Source organism: Adiantum capillus-veneris, chromosome 26 (assembly GCF_014529385.1).
Source record: "Adiantum capillus-veneris isolate H3 chromosome 26, ASM1452938v2, whole genome shotgun sequence".
Lineage (NCBI taxonomy): Eukaryota > Viridiplantae > Streptophyta > Polypodiopsida > Polypodiales > Pteridaceae > Adiantum > Adiantum capillus-veneris.
Window position 1 is genome coordinate 47,852,298 of NC_140956.1, and position 21,868 is coordinate 47,874,165.

Genomic DNA, 21,868 nt, shown 5'->3' on the forward strand with positions numbered 1-21,868 from the left:
GGTGAAAGGACCGATGGAGAAGGATGGTGGGAAAGAGGGCACAAAAGCAAAGTTTGTACCCCTTTTTCGGTAGTGGAAGAATTTGTTCGCCATTCATGGAACGTGAAGGGAATTAAAACCCAAAAGAAGAGCTCCCTCTTTTGGGAGGAAGTCATAAAAGTTCAAAAAATCAATTGTTGGGCTATATAGGAGCATCATCTCAATGTTGCAAGCAAAAGAAATCAAACAATGGGGAAGAAGCTTCTCTTTTACGGAGACTCGAGAGGGGCTGATGGGTATAGTGGCATCCTCAATTTTGTGGATAGGGAATTGGAGCCAAAGGTATTTTTTGAATCATTCCTCTTAGAGAGCTTTAGGAGTAAGGATCAAGTGGATTGATCAGCATGTTACAATCATCAACATATATAGACCCTACTTGACGTAGGAGAGCAAGGTATCCAAGTTGAAGAGGTTGGATGGTTCTTGGCGGGAGACTTTAATATGGTGGAAAGAGAAAGGACTGAACAAGATCCTCGAACATGTTGGCTGGATCCAAAAGATCCAAATGGCTATGCGAGTGTGAGAAATGGGCGTTAATGGACATGTGAGAGGTGGGCCCTGGAATAGCCTCACCAAGCTTCATGTACCACTAGCCTAATATAGTATTTTGGGATGACATCTTGGCTAGATTGTTGCTACAGCTCTCATCAAGCCGATTGTGTGCCCTCATGGTTTGAAATGGAGGTGGTGACGTCAAAGTGCATGTTGGATGACTGTCCATTAAGGTCGAAATTTAAAAAAAAAACAAAGAAGAGGGTCAAAGGGTCTAAGAAGCTACTACCAACAGGGGCTCACCTTTTTTAAGACACTCTATTCAAAAGCCTAACCTTGAAAGCTTTGAGCAAGTTTTGTAAAGGTGTGGCTTTGCAAAGCCGTAGAGCCTCGGATATCTTTGCCAAGAATATTCAAAAAGCAATCAAAATTGTTGGACCTAAAAGGAAGAAATTTTGTAAGAGGTGCCTAAAGTAGCTTGTTGATGAAGCGGAGCTTTTACTAAAAATCATAAAGGGCCAGCCTTTGTGTGTGTGCACGCGCACGCACACACACACAATACGAAAGGCATTGCTTTCCCTAGAATTAGGATATAAGACTTCATGAACATCATGTTAAGACTCTTTCAACTCCCACTTATTTCCTCAAACATGAGGATCACCAGGCTATCCTCTACAATCAAATTCCTATCGTTTTTTTCAAAGCTAAGTTAATGCCACAATGCCACAATAGCAAGGTTTTCTGCGTGTTATTATCACCTAGGAGCATTCATGGAATCGGATCACATTTTGATAGGGCACAACTCAAAAACTCTTTTGAGCACCGAATGCAAAAGAGAAATGGGGGATTGATAACTAAAAGGCCCTTCTAGAAAGTTGTTTTGTGGTCTAACACACTGATTAAATTAGCCATGAATCCAAACAAAAAGTGAAAGAAGTAATAAGGGATTGACATATTGATTTTGGCAGCCAAATGAGAACTCAGAAATACTATGCCACCTTCTTAGGAGAAAATCAGACACGAGTTCATCATGCCAATATATTTGTATAGCTCAAAAGGATGCACCAATACATGCTCTCAAGATAGCAAAATATAATTCATGGCTGAAAGTGGACATATCTCTCTCTCCCTCATGTTGTTGACGTTGCCTTCCACTTTGAATCCCCACACTATGAGCTCTCAAAAGCACCACTTCCTCCTCTCGCAAACACAAAGCATGTGCACAAAGATTGCACTAGAAGTCAACACATTTGCAAAAATTCACACATGCAAAACCACATGTAGCCAGACTTTCCTAATCGTGAGACTTTGCTACCTTTCAATGAAGCCGAACTCTTCGTGAATTGGCTTAAACCGGGTACCCCCTTTGTGCATTTTGAGTGAGCTTACTCAAAATGCATTTGTGCTATGAGAATGTTCTCCTTTTTTGTGGTGTAATTGAGTGGAGAAAGAGTGTGTAGCATCTATCTCTAGTGGAGAAAGAGCATACATCTCTAGTGGAGAAAGAGCATACAGGGCTTCAGACTGCGCCACTACACCATGTCACGTGGGATATTGACACATGGGATATCTGTGTCACTACAACACTAAATGAAGACATCGACGCGTCTATATCGACGGCCATGTCTTTCCACGCGTATATCGACGATATTAGCGGGCCGGCGTCGCTATACGCGTTGCAGTGTGCGTTGATATATGCGTGAAAAGGCTTTATTTGCCACGCGTATAGCGATGCGTATATCGACGTGTATAGCGACGCAAAAAAAATTGGGGGAAAAAAGCGAAACCCACGCGTAGGGACCATTTTCGCCTGCTCGGGTCTTGGCCGAAACCTGCTGCGCAGGTATTATGTCCATCTCCACCCTCCCCAACCCCTCTCTCTCTCTCTCTCTTTCTCTCTACCTCTACATCGTGTGTGTGTAGGAAAGAGAGAGAGAGAGAGAGAGAGAGAGAGAGAGAGAGAGAGAACGGTGTGTGTGTGTAGGAAAGAAAGAGAGAGAGAGAGAGAGAGAGAGAGAGAGAGAGAGAGAGAGAGAGAGAGAGAGAGAGAACGGTGTGTGTGTGTAGGAAAGAGAGAGAGAGAGAGAGAGAGAGAGAGAGAGAGAGAGAGAGAGAGAGAGCGGTGTGTGTGTGTGTGTGTGTAGGAAAGAGAGAGAGAGAGAGGCGTGTGTAGGAAATAGAGAGAGAGAGAGCGGTGTGTGTGTGTGTAGGAAAGAGAGAGAGAGAGAGAAATGTGTGTGTGTGTGTAGGTAATCAAAGAGAGAGAGAGAGAGAGAGAGAGAGAGAGAGAGAGAGAGAGAATTAATGTATGCTTAAGAAATTAAAACTAAAGAAAAAAAATTAAAGAGAGAAATGAAATGAAATGTTATATTAACATCCTCGAAAGGCCAAAGTGACCAATGAGACATGAGACAAGAAAGTTACAATGTGATGGATCTGATACAAAGTCAGAGTAAGAAGATGACAAAATAAAATATTATGGAATCCTAAACTGCTGGGTGTGGACTAAACGGCTAAACGAGCTAGTTGGGATAGGTAGATCTCCTCCATGGTGAGTACTCTGACCGGACGTTGTGTATGTCAAGCCAAAGTGACCTAGCTAGATCCTCTGATGCAGCCTCTGTCGATGTTGTGTAGTCCTCCGCAGTCGTGGGCGTCTAGATCTCCCTAGATCAGTCGCTCGTTCGATCATTAGAGAGATAGGGAAGTAGAGAGCGAGAGAGAGAGAGAGAGAGAGAGAGAGAGAGAGAGAGAGAGAGAGAGAGAAAGAGAGTTATATATATATATATATATATATATATATATATATATATATATATATATATATATATATATATATAGACAGAGAGAGAGAGAGAGAGAGAGAGAGAGAGAGAGAGATAGGGAAGTGGAGCTCCAGGAGTTATGGCAGAGAAATAGGAAAGAGAGATAGCGAGAGCGAGATCGAGAGAGAGAGAGAGAGAAAGAGAGATAGCGAGAGCGAGATCGAGAGAGAAAGAGAGATAGCGAGAGCGAGATCGAGAGAGAAAGAACGAGAGATAGGGTACGTAGACAGAGAAGAAACTATGGAACTAAAAGAGGCAAAGGGGTTTTGCCTGCTACATGCATTGCCATGTACACCTGGGAGTGCACGTATGTGTCTACCCATATAGGATTTGACCAATAAAGACGAGATTTTGACCCGGTGGTCCTGATCTCCGTACACCTCTGGACTGAGGTGTACGGAGATTGGGCAAGACTAGAGAATGCGAGGTAGTTTACATTGTGAGGAGTATATATATATATATATATATTAAAACAACATTCATAATCATTGTAGATGGCAACATCATCAACTAACATGGAGGAAAAGATTGCATGCTTGTGCACGCTCTGCAAGTATCAAATCTTGCGCAAGCGTAGGATATGTAATGAGCATGTGCACAAGTACGGAGAGTTTGCTAGAGAAACCGTACAGAATCTGCGATACGACTCCTACGGAATGGGCATTGATTTCCGCGACATAGCACCTACATCTGAGAGAGAGAGAAAAAAGATTATGCGTGAAGGTCCGACCAATATAGAGCCACGGATGGAAGCAGAAAAGGGCTTACAGACAGAAGACGACGGCATGGAGGAGATGCTGGATGCCTTCTTCCAGACAAGCGAGGAGAACGCGAACGAAGCAGCACCAGAAGCCGTGCGCCTATCTCCTGAAGACATGTTGAGGAAGTTGCCATGTCAACCAATCTATGAAGGCGCCAAAATATCTGTGCTTCGTACTTGTCTGGTGTTTTTGAATCTTCAGTCAGTGTACGGGTGGTCAGATGCAACCGTCACTGCTTTGTTTAGGTACGCAATTGACAAAAGAGATTTTCCGATTGCAACGGTGATGTGCTCAGAGAGCTTTTTAATTTAATGTGGCTTAAACAGGTTATTGCAGGAGCAACTTCTCCCAGCTGGCAATGAAATGCCCCCCTCGAGGCCAGACGCAAAGCAACTTCTGACCTCAGTTGGCTTGTACTACAACAAGATTCATGCATGTCCAAATGATTGCATTCTTTTTCGCAATGAATTCGTAGATTGTCTGTCGTGTCCTAAGTGCGGAGCAATGCGCTACAAACAAGATGCAGTTGGCGAGACAGTGCCAGCTAAAGTGTTGTGGCATTTCCCTGTTATTCCTAGGATAAAAAGCATGTTTCGTTGTGGTTCCATTGCAAAGTTGATGCGGTGGCATTCTACGAATAGATCCACTGACGCAACATTTAGGGTGCCCGCTGATTCGAAGGCTTGGAGGCACATTGAAGATACCTGGCCACATTTCTAAGAGTGAACCACACAATTTGCGTTTGGGCATGGCAATGGATGGAGTCAATCAATTTGGCTTGAGAAGCTTGTCATGGAGCACTTAGCCTGTGTGCCTTATTAATTACAACCTCCCGCCGTGGCTTGCTATCAAGAAGGGTCATTTGATTTTAAGCTTGATTGTACCTGGTAAGTTCAAGGCAAAAAACATAGATGTTTATCTAGCTCCACTAGTTGACGAGCTTCAGGAGTTATGGCATGGGATCGACATAGCAGATGCGGTTGAACCAGTAGGACAACAACATGCAAGGATCCATGGACTTCTTAAGTATCTACCCACGAGCTGCCTAACTATCCAAATGCACTTGCTCGTCCATGTAGTAGATGAGGTTGCAGTGGCAGGTACAGTCCACAGCCGTTGGATGTTCTTTCTAGAGCGGTTCATGAAAACACTTAAGGGTTTTGTTCGCCAAAAAGCACGTCTAGAGGGGAGCATGGCAGAAGGATGGCTGGTGCAAGAGTCTCTTGTATTGACGACCGAATTTCTATCCGTTTCTGACCTAAAAATGCCTCGACTGTGGAGCGATGAGGAGGATGCAAGACTGGTGGGAGAGGAGCCGCAAGGGCAAGGGGTGCCGAAGAAAATGAACCTGGCCATGCGAGAAAAGATCATGAAATTCTGTATACTAAATTCAACGCCGATGCAAAAATGGCTTGAAAGGTACGAAGAAGAGAAAGAGAGACGCAATCTAGAGCGACAGGATTTCAGGCGAAGTCGAACGACTAGAGGCTTACCCTTGCCAGACTATCTCGCTCCTCTACCTGAATTCCCTACAATGGCATGGTTGGACAAGACAGTGAGAGCAGCTCGACAGATCGGAGCACCCAGATCTCTAGAAGAGGAAGAGTTGGCTATTGGATGTGACTAGAAGTATCATACATACATGGCATTGTGGTCGCATGGAAAGCATTTCAGAACACAAAAAATTGACAGCAGAAGAAACACGTTTGACAGTGGGGTAATGGTTAGTTTCATGCAAAAGAGCAGGACTAGTGCTAGAGACACGAATGAGAGCACTAGCAACCTGGATTACTGTGGTCAGGTGTCAGATATCCTGAAAGTAAGCTTCAGGCGGTTTGAGATGTTTTTGTTGGATGTGAAGTGGTTCAAGGTGATTACTTCTGGTCGCAATGCAATGGTACGCAGAGATGGAAACAAACTTGTGCAAATAGATTCTACAAAGACTTGGACAGATGCGAGCGACACATTTGCTCTTCCCGAACATTGCAAGCAAGTGGTCTTTGTACCGGACCCTCGAGAGCGACAATGGTGGTTTGTGGTTCAGGTTGCTCCAAGAAATAAACAAGTATTTGAAGGGCAAGATCTTCTGGAGGAAAGTCAGTTAGACGACGTCCATATTACTGTGACATTAGATGAGATGGACGAAGGTATGGCAGAGGAAGTTGACAGATATATGAGGGATGACACAGACGAGCCAGAATTGACACTTGTAGATGAAGATGCAATGGATGAAGACAATCTGCCAGAACGAGTTGGGGCAGAGTTATGTTTGCAATTAGAGATAGACGATGATACGGTGCAAGATCTTATCGATGATGCCTCACTCGTCGAGGCCTAGGCCTGTAAGTGTTTGTGTGAAGACTTTGATTTAAAATTAAGATTAAAGTTAATTTAAACAACTGTGTTCTGACGCTTTATTTTACTTTCTTTGTGCAGGACTTTAGTATGGCAGACGAGATTCCAGATCCCGCTTCCATGAGTGAAGATGCATTCATGGGCTTCGTTACACGGATGACGCCTGCTCAGATGGCAGAGGCTTCTCAGTACTGGGTAGCAAGAGGCACGGGTACTACCCCTCCGGGCTTCACACCCGAGGGTCCAACGCCTAGGGGGGGGATGCCTACGAGGTTCAGGACGCCTATGGGTACGACGCCTTCTTCTCCCATCACGACCGCTTTGACACCTAGGGCCGGTGGGGCAGAGGCGGGTACGTCCTCATCTCCGCAGCACAGGCGCACTCGCTGATCTCGACGATCGTCAAGTGGAGGTGGTGGTTGCTGTGGAGGAGGGTCCACAGATGCTTCGACCCCTCCTCGCTCACGACCCCCGTCTTACCCAGGCACACCTCGGACACCTTGGGGGACACACGATCCTAGTGCCTCCAAGCTCTATACTCTACGGGGAGATGGTTCTGTTGACATGGATAGAGTCGGGACTGAGATGCGACAGCGGATTCGCCAGCTCGTGGAGCTGCAGTTTTCGACCAGCATTCTGACGTCTTGGGATCAACAAGAAAAGGAAAAAGTCACTTACATAGTGGAGACCATCCTGAGAGAGTACCAACCTGCTCCGGGTTCTTCCGTTGTTTCGGCACGGTGGATCAAGGGTGTTGCATGGGACACCATCAAACGCGATGAATCATGTATTCTTATTACTTTGATTTTTGTATAAACGCAGAATCTTGCGATGCATCGAGCTCCATCACGCGAGGAGGAGTCAGATGGATATCGTAGAGGTATCTATGAAGTACTGAATGATCTTGAAGCTTCAGGAGAGCCTGTAGACTGGGAGGCCTTACAGTCTCATTGATCGCTTGAGGTGAGACGTTAATATGTGTGAGTTGATTTAATTAAGTCAGTATATGTGAAGTAATATCAATAAAAATTTTGTGAGTTGTCCTATGTGCAGGTTGCGACGCCTAGTCATTAGTGGACCAGATTTCATATACATGCTTTGTGAGACACAGACACGCTTCTGTGTCTCTTTTTTGTACAAACAGTTAGTGTTCAGACAGTTATTGTTTCCCTTATGGTTATGATTATTGTCATTGTCATTGTATAGACAGTTATTGTTTCTCTTTCTGGTTATGCTTATGGTTATTGTTAATTTTTTTTATGGTTATGGTTATTTGCATTATGGTTTTGATCAAAGTGGTTATAGCTGGTTATGGTTTTAAGTTATGGTTATGCTTTTAAGTTATGGTTATGGTTCGTCATGGTTATGCTTTTAAGTTATGGTTATGGTTCGTTATGGTTATGCTTTTAAGTTATGGCTATGCTTTTTAGTTGGTACGGTTGTCTTTCATTGGCCTTAAATCTCATGTGAGATCCTACATGGATAGCATGTAGGAAGTGTATACATGATATGGTTTTTTCTGAAAAGTTTATGTAAAAACAAAGGGAACTCTGCCAAAATTTTTGCGCGCAGGAGCATGGTTGATATTTTGGTGCTGCTCGCTTTCTTGGGCAGAGGGCAGGAAGTCTAGTTGTGGCTGTGTCCATCTTTTAATTGGGCACAGGCCACGCTACCTGCCCTCTGCCCAAGAAAAAAATTTTCTGCTATGGTCGTCGCTATGTGCGTCGCAATCGGCGTCGCTATATGCGTGGAAATCTACGTCTCTATGCGCGTCTATACCTGCGTCGCAAATAGCGATTGGTTTCACAGCGACGCGCATAGCGACGCGCCGCGTCGATATCTGCGTCGATAACACCTTTTTTGTTGTAGTGTGTAAGCGTCGATATGTAGGTAAAAATCTTAGTGTTGGTATGTACAATGGTCTACTTTACGTCTGTATATGCACTGTTATAAGCATCGGTATATATGTTTGAACAAGCGTTGGTACTGGGAAGCAACATTCCAAGCAGGGATTTAATATTTACGTAATTATCTAGAATTTTGTGCGATCACAAGGTCTTAGTAACATATTTACATAATCACACTTAACATGATCACAAATAAGCCAGTCGAGAGTAACTTGAAAACCCACAAAAAGCGCGCCAGGAAAAATAGTTTTCCCTGCGGGCATGCCGAGAAAACCCTAATGCTTGACGGGTTCGAAACATAATATACAGGGCCCAGATCGGGCCCGTTGGGTGTTATTTCTTGAGCCATTGAGAGAGAGAGAGAGAGAGAGAGAGAGAGAGAGAGAGAGAGAGAGAGAGAGAGAGAGAGAGAGAGAGAGAGAGAGAGAGAGAGACCATCTTCGTAGGTACGTCGAGAGAAGAGAGGGAGAGAGACGATCATGTGGGAGCATGCTCTGCATCGCAATGCATGGCAACAGTGGAGTATCTGACCACATGACCACGGTGTGTGTTATGTGTGTGTGTGCGCTGTGTGGTAGCATGCCTTTTTTCATATTGCACAATAGTCATAAGGTACCTTACCACACAATGTGAGTGTGTGCGTAAGCTGTTCTACGGAATAATGCTTACCACGGGGGCTTCACCTCGGTGACGCGGGGAGTATGGTGTCCTTGTGGTAAGTATTGGCTCACTGTGTGGGCACTATGTCGATAACGTGACAATTCTAGTATCCTTATGGTGAGTCAACTTTCCTTGCCCTTTTCAAAAAAACATATGGGCATCAGTCAATAACGCGGCTATATGATGCTCGTATGCAAGCCATTATTGCTCTTTAGATTTGGATGACACTCGATCGGTAATGCGCTAAATGAGTGTCGTTTGTTAGAAGCATTTGTTTTTTGCATAAACGTGGCGTTCAGGTCGTTAATCCCTCCGTACAAACTGCATATAATTTGTATGTGCATGTGCAATTCATTTATTTAAGTATTGAGTATATGAAATACTTTCTCGGTAAAGCGATTATGAAGAGTATTTCATATACAAATGTTTGAATTGTCTGAATTTTTTTTCTTTAAGTGTTCTTGTGAAAGTATATACTATCTAATCATATTAAAATAATTATTTTATTCATCAATCATCGTTGCTATTTTAAATGCTACATTTACATAAGTAATATTCACACTATGCTATTTCTCTATGTCTATAAATAGTTAATATACTTTCAATTTAAAAAAGTATATGCACACATTTTGTATGTAAGACATTCATTTTAATCTTTTTAAAGAGCACGATGTTCTTTGCAAATTGCAATTTATGAGTGGTTTGTATACTATCAATGTTTTAAAATGAGTTAAAATGAAATTGGCAATATGTACATCACGATGTATATGTCTGTTGTTGTCAATTTTTTTTGAAGTGATAACGTGTAAAATATAAACTCATCTCTTGCTATGTTTACTCGTGTACGTTCTAGGTTTTAAACCTATTCTATTTGATCTGGCTGATTTTCTTAGGAGTTACTTGTTTTTATTACATTTTGCACGATTAAACAAAGCATTTTAAAGTAAAAATGGTTATCAACCTGAATAAATATAATCTTGCACAATTTTTCGAAGTCTTTAAGTCACGGGTATGGTTTGTTTGAACTAGTGTGAGAGTGCAACATGCAAAATAGGAACTCATGTCTTATGGTTTATCACAATGTGCTCAAATGTTTCAGGTTTTTAACCTGTATTGTTTGATTTGGATGGCTTTCTTAAGAGTTACTTTTTTTTGGTGCATTTTACACGAGTAAACATAGCATGTTAAAGTGAAAATGGTTTTCAATCTATATCAATATAATCATGCACATTTTTCTTGAAGTCTTCAAGTCACGGTTAAGGTTTACCTGAACTAGTGTGAGAGTGCCAGTGCACCCATGAAACTGTATTTGATATGTTGTTTTGTATTGTCCAATGCAAAAATGACGTCAGATCAAAAGAAAATTATTATTCGTACCATTCATAAAAAAGAATGTAGTTTGGCAATATCATCATGTGCAGATGGTCACATACAATAGATTAATGAAAGTGATGTCTTCATTAAAGACCTCACTAGTGCTATATGGGAGAACACAGAGCGCAGGCTGCAAGGTGAAGGCCAATACGAGTTGCTCATTTCTACAGGGATCGGAGAATTTGACCCCCACCACAAGGTCAGGACACTGTTGGGCAATATGAAATTCTGCTGCAGAGACTTAAAAGAAGATCTCCCTCCACCTGTGATATGGAAAAAATAAAGTTGTGGAACTAACTATGGGAAGAGCAGAAGGTCAAGATGAAGTGGGTGAAATCTCAATACCAAGCTTCCTTAACCAAGAGATTGAAGATGGCCCAAGATGCGCAAGAGGCTATCGGTGGTCGATCAAATGCCAGCGGCACCGACATAATCATGTGACAACATTGAATGCCAAGTGCGATCATCTAATTGGCATTCCCCATGAGATCTTGGTGGAAGGTGCAAGGGTTGGAGCAGGCTCTTTTGGTGTATGCACCATTTAAGTAATTTATTTCTTTCCAGAGCACATTACATATGTAGGAAAATGATATAAGGGAGGGAGTGATGGAAAATTTGATAGCTTTCAGACAGAGCAAAGAATGCAAACACTTCACCCTCCATTGTAAGATGCGTTGGGTTTACCACCGAGGCTCCCTGGATCACAATCTTTTCATACTACAATGGAGGCACCTTGGGGGACAGGATGTGTTGCCTACCATTTGTCCACGGATCATTTACACGCTACATGATATGCTACCACATGGTTGGAGGTCTCTGCCACAACAAAGGAGCACTTACTAGAGATAGAGATTGCACAGATCGAAGCATTGATTGAGAAGATGCCAGCAATCTTACACGCTTTAATTGATGGTGTTGCAGCTTCTCACTCAGTTGGTATAATGCACAACGACCTGTATCCTTTCAACATAATATTAGACTTTAATCACGCAAATAAATCCCGTGTTGGCATCATTGAATAGGGCATGATTCTTAGAACGCCATCCAAGCATGTATCAATTGATTATTTGCATCCGAGCGCTCAATCAGTCTTTGCAGTTTTGGAGGCAAAGGAAGCAGGGGAAGGAGAGATTCCAAAGCGGCCATGGATTGCTCCAGAGAATCATGAGAATTTTTTTTTGTCAAAGATATTGAATATTTTTTCTTTCTTTTGCGGTTCTAAGATACTATGGCTGATGAAGAACAAGCTTGTGGTACCCAAACGATGCCAGATGATCAATAACAAGTGGTAAATCCAAACCATTTGCAATGGAAAGATATAAATAAAGAAGTGACCAAGAATATCATTAAAACAATGTGGCCATGTGATGACGCAAAGATAAAGAAAGAACGATGGAAAGTATGGAAGTGCCTTCACCAAGAGATCAAAGATAATGTTGAGAGGATCTATTGGAATTTTTTGGCCATCCATTGCACAATGTAGATCGTGCATTATATTTTGCAAAAATGTTGTATGTACATTTTGTGCAGCAATGACCATTAGACTTTTCCTCGAAGGAGACAACTGTAGCCACCCATGATATCAGGGAAAGTTGTGTCACATTCACACAGGATGAGCTGGCATTGATAGTTGAAGGGACCAACATACAATTAAAAAAGAAGAAAAATAATTTAATGACACAATTGGCAGAGAAAGATGCAAAAATAACCCGGCTATCTGTAACAATCCAAACACCGCAAGCATCCCAGGTTCGAATGGAGAAAAGTATTCATCGCTTAAGCAGGATGTTTAGAATTTGACATAGCGAGTGAATCCTTTGTCTGTACAAGAGACACATATTAGTCACCTCGTCTTGCATACAGAGTTGGTTCCCGCATCACAATCGGATGCATCTTTATCTTTCGAGTGTCCAGTTTTCGAACAAGAATTTTGATGGATGGAGTGGATTCTATACATTGACATGCGGTCATTATTATCACCTTGTGTGTTTAATTCATTAATGCAGAATAGAATCCGATGCACAATTTGTTCACAAGATATTCCACAAGGAATATATTATATGTTTGACATGGCAAATGATTATAAATTCAAGCAAGCCAGCCAAGACACCCCTAGCACAATTAGAAATCTATTTGGTAATGAAGATACATGTTCTAAGCATAACAATTGAGATCAACAGAATATGTTTAATTGCTACTATGAAGCATTGTATATGATCAAAATACAAGCTCTTTCATAATGATTTTTGACAAAATCTTCATTCTAATCTCAAGCTATATGAATCTGTGAAGTTGTTATCTTATTCTAAGTCGAAGTGTCGTGGGTCTTCTTGTAATTCAACTTACAGATGTATTATCAGATTCTCTTCTATTTTGTCTATAGTGCATTGAGATACACCGTCATTGCACTCTTCTTCATCTTCGTTTTGACAATCATACACCCAGACTGACATTTCCTGCTCGTAGCCACCAGCACTTTCGATGTGATGCAATATTTTTTCATTGTAAAAAATACTAATTTTTTTGCTATGTTTGCTAATAATCTATCAAATATTGGTATGAACATAATTGTACCTACTTCAATTTCTCTCCAAACTTGAGTTTGTTGCACATTGTGCTAGTACTTTCATTGCAAGGGGACGTAAGGTCGAGTAATGCTCTCTACCATTCATCATCCACCACTCCCATGAAGGTTGCTCTTTTGTCATTGATTGTATAAAATCATTCACAAAAGGAACTTCTTTTAGTCTAAATGCACTCATTTCTTTGATACAATCAATTCGGTCCTGAACATTGGAGTAGAACGTGTTAACCACGTGATAGAAATCGCTAACCACCTCTGTATTGAACATCAGATCTAGACTCCAGTACTCCAGATTGAGCATGTAAGCCACACTATGGAGTGGACTATGAGCACTTTTCCATCTTGCATAAAAATACTTGGCCAAAATTCTTCGCTGTTTAACAGAGAATGGTAGTCGCCACTCCTTCTCTACTACAAAATCTTTTAGCTCCTCAGGATATCAAGACTTTGTTGGACTGACCACCATGTCATCCACGCTTTGCCCATATTTGGTGCTTTCTGATCAAGGATGAAAATGGCGAACATAATGGGCATCATTACATGGTATGCATCCATAACAATCCTCCACCAAGCAGCCTTGTTTATGGACCCATGTAGACATGTAATTTTCTCTTTCACTTTTTCTTTCTGCTCAAGCGGCCATTTGTCAAAGGCCGTGCATTTGAAAGTATCAATCATTGTATACTTATTACGGAGAAGTGATTCCAATGTATAAAAGTGCGTGCAAAATTAAGTTTTAGCAAAAAGTTTCAACATCACTGACATCACGTTCTGTACAAATCGAGCACTCTTTATCGTTTCAAGATAAATTTCACAACATGTCACACTGTGTCAATTATTTTGGTGAACCATGTGGTTTCTTCACTAATGTATCAAGCCTTCCAATGATTGTTGTCTACCATGACTAGCGCACTTATTATGGGGAAGTGATTCTAATGTATAAAAGTGTGTATGTTGTGAGAAAACATACACATTGCAATGCACTCTCTACACGGCATTATGAATACAACAATGCTATGAATTTGTCAATGCAATTATAAATATAATGATTATTTATACATTCTCTTTGATTTTCAAACAATAAGACACCTCTATTTTCAAATGCTACAAAGAATAATCAACTTCTACACTAAAACGATGATAATTATTTGCAAAACACACACGAAATAATATCTATGATTGGTCATGTCATGCACTAACAATATTTCATAATACATAATCCACTCCCTATATAACCAGTGCATAAAACAATGCAATGAAATCTTCAATACAATCACACAATTGAGGACTACTTGTACCCAGTCAAGAATTGTAGCCCCCTTATGTATCCAATTCAATAAATAAAATCTATTTTCACCCAATTAAGGATTATAGCTCTCATATTGTGCAGTGACAATGTCTATCAACCCAAATATATGATGGTGAAATACGAGACTTCAAGGATCTTTATATACCCAGTACATGGCATTTGACCCTTGACTATTGACTCGTCATTTGATGGTTAGGAAAACCTCAAGGATGCAAGAATAATACGGTCATTGATATCTCTTTGCCAATCTTTGAGAATCTCAACACACTCAATATCCAAGGTACTAATACAATTTGTTCTTTGAAGAAGGCCATCCTCTAATCGAGAAGCCTGTGGGATTGACACCTCTCAGCAATGAGGGTAGTTGAGTTGAAATCTCCCTGAGTTCATTTTTTTCCATATCATTCCTGTCAATTTCTTCTTCTAGAACATCCACCTCCTTTGTGATCTCTTCAATCACCACTTGAGGTTATGTTTTCTTTCTTGATGGGGGTATGTTGAGAATATTGAAGGTTTTCTCATCTTGCAGAGGTACTGGCTCAAGAATTGCTGAATCTATACCTTAATCTCCTCAGATAATCATATCCTTGTCCATAAGTGTTACCTTGTGAGAGTGGGATGCATATATGTATGCATCTTGGAAGAGCTCAATTAAAAAGTCTTTAGCATCCTTCTCCATACATGCCAAGACACCTCTTGTCCATCTCATATCAATCTTAAACTGCTCTGCTATTTTCCTACAAAGCCTTTGGAAAGGAAGCCTTGGAATTACAATTATCAAAGCCTTCGGTGATCTCCTTATCTCCCTCAAGCATCTCACCATTTGGGAGAATTTCGTTTTCTTTACAGGTGGGAGTTTCATACCAACTCTCTTTTTGGCTTGTTGCTTGGAGGATGCAGCTCACTTATCTCTTTGTGAGCTCTCACCTTTGTCCCCCTTTGAGCTCTCACCTTTGTCTATTGGTTTGAAATCAGAAGGTGTTCCCTTAACATCTCCTGGTTTGACATTTCTCTAGGAACTAGACCTAAAAGGAGGAAAATATATAGACATAGACTCACTATAGTTATTCTTCAACAAAATATCTTAAACCTATTCATTAACATCAAAAGGACACCTAAGTTGCATTTATACGCCCGTATAACAAAATGTACGTATATTTTGGTATTATACGATGTGTACTTGTATTATACGCGTATCTCCAAATAAACCATATTTCATCGAACAATATTTCGATCAAAATATATATCGATCAAAATACAGTTTGCTTTATAAAAAAAGCACCGTGATAGTTCGAACGAACTATTGCAACAGCGATTTGTTGATAGAGAGAGAGAGAGAGAGAGAGAGAGAGAGAGAGAGCAGAGTGGCTTGCTTCGATAGCGATAGTGCCCTCACGAGTCAGGTAATTTCTGCTTCTATTTTCTTATGTTTTTTTTTCTGAAAATTTATTTGCTAGCGCTGTTGTTGTGGAGCTTTGCTTGCACCTTAGTGTTAGTTTGTAGGTTGTTTTTGCTAGCGCTGTTTTTGTGGAGCTTTGCTCACACCTCAGTGTTAGTTTGCAAGTTTAAACACCCGTCCTTGGCTGTTTGATCCTCGTGACACACTGCAAGGGGGGTTAGACTTTAGACGCTTCATCCTTGAATGCTGCCGACCTCCGTGTTGCACTGTAGGGAGTAGCTTAGGTTGTACAACTAGATTTTCCATCTCTGGTTGTTGCTGACCACCAAGTCACACTGCAAGGAGGGATTAGCTATCTTACATCTTTTCTTCCTAGTTGTTGCTGGCCACTGGAAGATCGGATTTAATAGAATAGATTCTTTGTCTCTGTCTGTTGTTGACCATCGTGTCGCACTGCAGGGAGGGGTTTAGGATTTTTAAATCCTTCGTTCTTGGATTTTGTTGACTATTGCATTGCACCATAAGAAAATCGGATTTAATAGATTCTTCGTCTCTATCTGTTATTGACCACTGTGTCGCACTACAAGGAGGGGTTTAGGGTTGTCAAATCCTTTGTTCTCAAATGTTGCTGACCATCACGTCACATCACTGTTACCATATACATGTGGTAGTGATGTGTGTGAACACACTAGGATCGCCGGGGCATTTTTTCCCTCTTTAGGAGGTTTTTTCCCCCGAGCATTGTATATACGCTCATCACTCTAGGGCTACCTATCTTTCCGTTGCACACTAAGTAACACACTCTCTATTGTGTGCCTTGAGCTTCCTTTGTCTTCTCCAAGCTGTGTGCATTTCTCTGCAACCCTAATTTCAACAATTGGTATCAGAGCAGGTTACGTCCTCTCGGGCTTAGTCACCAGCTGCTCTAGCACACGCCTTCTCACTTTCTCCGATTACAGTGAGGTTTGGCGAGCGTTCGTAGGTCAACAAATATTTCGAATAAGCTCGAAGAGCTTAGTCTGCTCAGATTTTTGATTCGGGCTCATTTGGGCCTCCGTTTCCACTATAGGTAGGCTTGCACATGCAATTTTGTCATTTTGTACAGAATTTTTGTCAGTGCCGTTTTTTGCATAAGAAGTGCCTTATAGTCTTCTATGGTTTTTTCTATATAGCACGTGTTATTCTCGCTCCGTTTCTCTTATTTTTGGGCAGTTTTCACATCAGGTGCAACATTTACTATGGCTGGCAACAACACATATGTCTTCAAGATGTTTGCTGCTGGGGACATGTTGGATGGGGACAAGTACACTATGTGGGCTTATATGATGCAACACGTTCTTGTGTCAAAGGGCGTCTAGAATATTGTGTAGGGCATTGATGTGCGTCCTAGTTCTGAGGATGCAGGCGATGTTGAGGCTGTTGCAGGTCTTGCTGCAAGGATTGCTGCTATTAGAGTTGTCTTGCCTACGGCAGAACAATATCGTTGGGATGTAAAGGATGCGCAGGCTCATGTATTGATTGCGTTGTCTGTGAAGCGCACCATTGTTCCTCACATTCATTCATCAAAATTTGCAAAACAGGCTTGGGATATTTTGGCTGGTCTTTATGCAAGTCGCAATGAGGCTAAAATTGCTTGCTGCGTAAAGAGCTGGAGTCGAAGATTATGCATGAGGAAGATGATATGGACACTTTCCTTGCTAGTGTCAAGGATATTAATGAGCAACTTATTTCTGTAGGTGAAGTCATTTTAGACAGTTCCCTTGTGCAGACTGTCCTTGATGCCTTACCAGATTCTTACCAGACTTTTGCTAGTACTTGGAGACTTATGACCCAAGGAAATCCTGAAGTTGTCAAGTTTGATGCATTATGCACATTGCTATTGCAAGAGTCACTTTTCAGAAAAAACAGGACTAGGCAGCGTGCAATTGAACAAGCTTTTATTGCTTCTCAAAGAAAGGGTGGTAACAGCAATGCAGCCACTTCTTATGGTTCTGTTGTGAGTGGCAAAACTTCTGTTCCTAATGCTTTTGCTAGCAGCGATTCGTCTGGAAATTTTGGTGATAAGGGAAAAAAGAAAATGCGTTGCCATTATTGTAAAGCTAATGATCACTTGATCAAGTCATGTCCTAAGTTGAAGGCCAAAGAGGCTAAGAAGAAAGAGGGTGGCTCCACTACAAATGCTGGTTTCACTGCAAATGCAGCCATTGTTGAGTCTTTTGTGAAAGGAGACTGTGTTGCTGATGTTGATGTAGAATGGGCTTTTAGCGCAAAGTGCACTTACAATCCTGCTGTCCATGATGCATGCTTGTCAGTTGCTGCAGATTCACATGTGTGGTATTTTGACAGTGGTGCTACAAAGCACATTACCTCACATTGTGAATTGTTCACCTCTCTCGAGTCTGTCCCTCATGGGAATTTAGTCACTTGTGTCAACAATGCCTCTTATCTGGTTCAATGAGTTGGAAAGATTGTGCTTACTACTGCAAATGGCAGTTCCTTCACACTTGTTGATGCACTTTATGTACCTGGGATCAAGAAGAATCTCTTGTCTGTATCCGCACTTGCTAGACTTGGACTTGTAGTCAAATTTGTGGATGACAGATGTACAGTTCATGATCTCAGTTTTGGTGACGAAATTGTTGCATGTGGCCTTTTGTACCGTGGGCTATATAAGCTCACTTTGTATGACAAGTGTGGACATAATTTTGTAAATGTTGTTGCAGATTCAAGGGCTATTTTAGATGCAAAATTTTGGCATGCACGTTTTGTTCATCTGAATTTTGCCAGTTTGCTGCGTTTGCAGAAATCTGATATGGTTGCTTCTTTGTCGCCTCTTGAAGCACCTGTCAAACATGTTTGTGAAGGCTGTATTTTGGGTAAGATGCAGTGTTCTAAGTTTCCAAAGGATGGTTCAGTTCGGGCTACATGCAGGTTTCAGCTTGTGCAAAGTGATGTTTGTGAGCCCATGCAAACTGCGTCCTTGGGCAATTATCTTTACTTCATGACTTTTATTGATGATTACTCTAGGCATGCATTGGTATTTTCTGTTAAAGCGAATTCCGAAGTTTTTATGTGCTCCAAACAATTTTTGGCTATGGCTGAAAATGTCTCAAAATGTACTATGGACACCCTCCGTTCTGATCGAGGGGGGGAGTATATGTCTCATGATTTTAATGTATTTCTGGCTAGTCGTGGGATAAAACACCAATGTACAATGCCTTATACACCTCAGAAAAATGGTGTTGCTAAGAGAAAACACAAGTCACTTACGGAAATGACACGATGTATGGTCAAAAGCCAAGCTTTGTCACATTCTTTTTGGCTTGGGGCCATCATGTGTGCCACTTATGTACTAAACAGGTGTCCTACGAAAGCTATGTAGTCTATTACTCCGTATGAAGCATGTCATGATAGAAAGCCTTCTATTGAGCACATGCGTGTTTTTGGCTGTTTGGCATATGCTTTGGTACCACAACCACAGTGCAAAAAATTGGATGATAAGGCTGTCAAATGTATTTTTGTTGGTTATAGTGCTGAAAGCAAAGGTTATAGGTTGTATAATCCGCAAACAAAAGGTATTCTGGTTTCACGGATGTAGTGTTTGTGGAAGATTCTGTTCAGCTCTTGCTGTCATGTACTAGAGATAGTAATGTAAGCTCACATGACATTTATGACACTTTGTTGCCTCTTTTCAGTGGTGGAAATATGAAAGTAAGTTCTAATGAGGCAAATGTACAGCCTATGGGGGTTTCTGAAAATGTTATAGATCAACCTATTACTGATGCAGATGTGCATGATGTACTTGATAAGGAAAGGGCTGAAAATGAGTAGGCTAGACGTATGACAAAATGGATGATGCACACTTTGCGTGACAGTAAATTGGATGCACCTTTGTCTAGTCGTACTCGTTCAGGCTCTCGCCATGCATCTTATGCATCATATTTTTATGTTTTGGCTGTGTCTAGCTTACATGATGTTGAGGAGCCTCCGTCTTTGATGAAGCACAAAATTCAAAAAATTGGATGGCTGCCATGCAATCAGAGTATGATACACTTATAGAAAATGACATATGGACTTTATGTGATTTGCCTCCTGGAAAAAAGGCCATTGGTACGAAGTGGATTTACAAGTTGAAATGCAAGCCGGATGGTGAGATCGATCACCATAAGGCTCGACTTGCTGCAAAGGGTTATACACAGCAAAAAGGCATTTATTATGAAGAAACTTTTGCTACCACTTGTCGTATGACTACTGTGAATTTTGTATGTGCATTGGTAGCTCATTTTGGTTGGGATGTACATCAATCAGACATTGTTACTGCTTTCTTGAATGGTGACATATTTGAGGAAGTTTATGTAACGCAGCCTCGTGGTTTTGTCAAGAAAGGACAAGAGGACAAAGTGTGCAAATGTAACAAGGCTTTGTATGGGTTGAAGCAATCTCCTCGTGCTTGGTATGAGAAAACTGACACTCATTTGGTCAAACAAGGCTTTCGTAACAGTCCAACAGAAAGCACATTGTATGTAAAGCATGAGGGTTATGTACTTCTCATTGTGGTTCTTTATGTAGATGATTTGCTGATCCCTAGACCAAATGAGAGACATATTGCTGAATTTAAGGCTGATTTGAATGCTACTTTCAAGATGAAAGTTTTGTGGTCATTGCATCATTATTTGGGCATACATTTTAAGCAGTGTGATGGTGGTATTGCCTTGTGTCAAAAAAGTTACATAGAGACATTACTATGTAAGTTTGGACTTTGAGGATTTCAAACCTATTGCCACTCCCATGGAAACAGGTTTAAAGTTGAGTCTACATGATGCTGGCGATCCTGCTGATGTCACTCTTTATCAAACTACTGTTGGCTGCCTCATTTATGTATGCAACACGAGGCCAGATATTCAGTTTGCAGTCTCACAGGTCAGTAGATTTATGCATAGCCCAGGGTCTAAGCATTGGCACACTGTGAAGAGTATTTTCTGCTACCTTAGTGGCACTTTACGTCTTGGCTTGTTTTATCCCAAGGGGGGATCATTGCCGCCAGACTTACATGGTTTTTCGGATTCAGATTGGGCTGATTGTTTTGACACGCGAGTGTCCACAAGTGGTTTTTGTTTTATGCTTGGTAGTTCATGTATATCATGGTTGAGCAAGAAGAAACCTACTGTGGCCACTTCGAGTTGTGAGGCTGAGTACGAGGAACCCAGTTTTTCATGGTCGCACAAAGCACATTGAGGTGCATTACCACTATGTCAGGGAGAGGCTCTCAGCAGGAGAGATCAACTTGGCTTATGTGCCAACACAGGAGAACCTTGCAGACCTTTTCACAAAGGAATTGTCTCGTAAGAAGCCTGAAGCTTTCCGCAAAGCTTTGGGCTTACTCCCCTTTGTGGACTGATCATGTCCTTAGGGTATGGCACTTCCCTTTACTCATGTGCCAGCTCTCGTTCACCGCATCACTCCTGGGGGTATTTGTTACCATATACATGTGGTAGTGATGTGTGTGAACACACTAGGACCACCGGGGCATTTTTTCCCTCTTTAGGGGGTTTTTTTCCCCGAGAATTGTATATACACCCATCACTCTAGGGCTACCTATCTTTCCATTGCACACTAAGTAACACACTCTCTATTGTGTGCCTTGAGCTTCCTTTGTCTTCTCCAAGCTGTGTGCATTTCTCAGCAACCCTAATTTCAACAATCGCAAGAAGATTGGATTTAATAGGTTCCTCGTTTTGTCTATTGTTGACCATCATGTTGCACTGCAAGGAGGGGTTTAGGGTTGTCAAATCCTTCATTCTTGATTGTTGCTGACCATCATGTCGCACCGCAAGAAGATTGGATTTAATAGATTCCTTGTATTTGGTTGTTGTGGACCACTATGTCACACTCCAGGGAGAGGTTTAGGGTTTTTAAATCCATCATTCTTGTTTGTTACCGACCATCACGTCACACTGCAGGAAGATTGGATTTAATAGATTCTTCATCTCTGGTTGTTTCTGACCACCGTGTTGCACTACAGGGAGGGGATATATATTTGAAATCCTTTGATCCTGAGTGCTATTGACGATCACGTCGCACTACAGGTTGATTTGATTTAATAACTTTCTCGTCTATAAATTTTGCTAACAACCGTGTCACACTTTAGAGAGGGGCTAGGTAT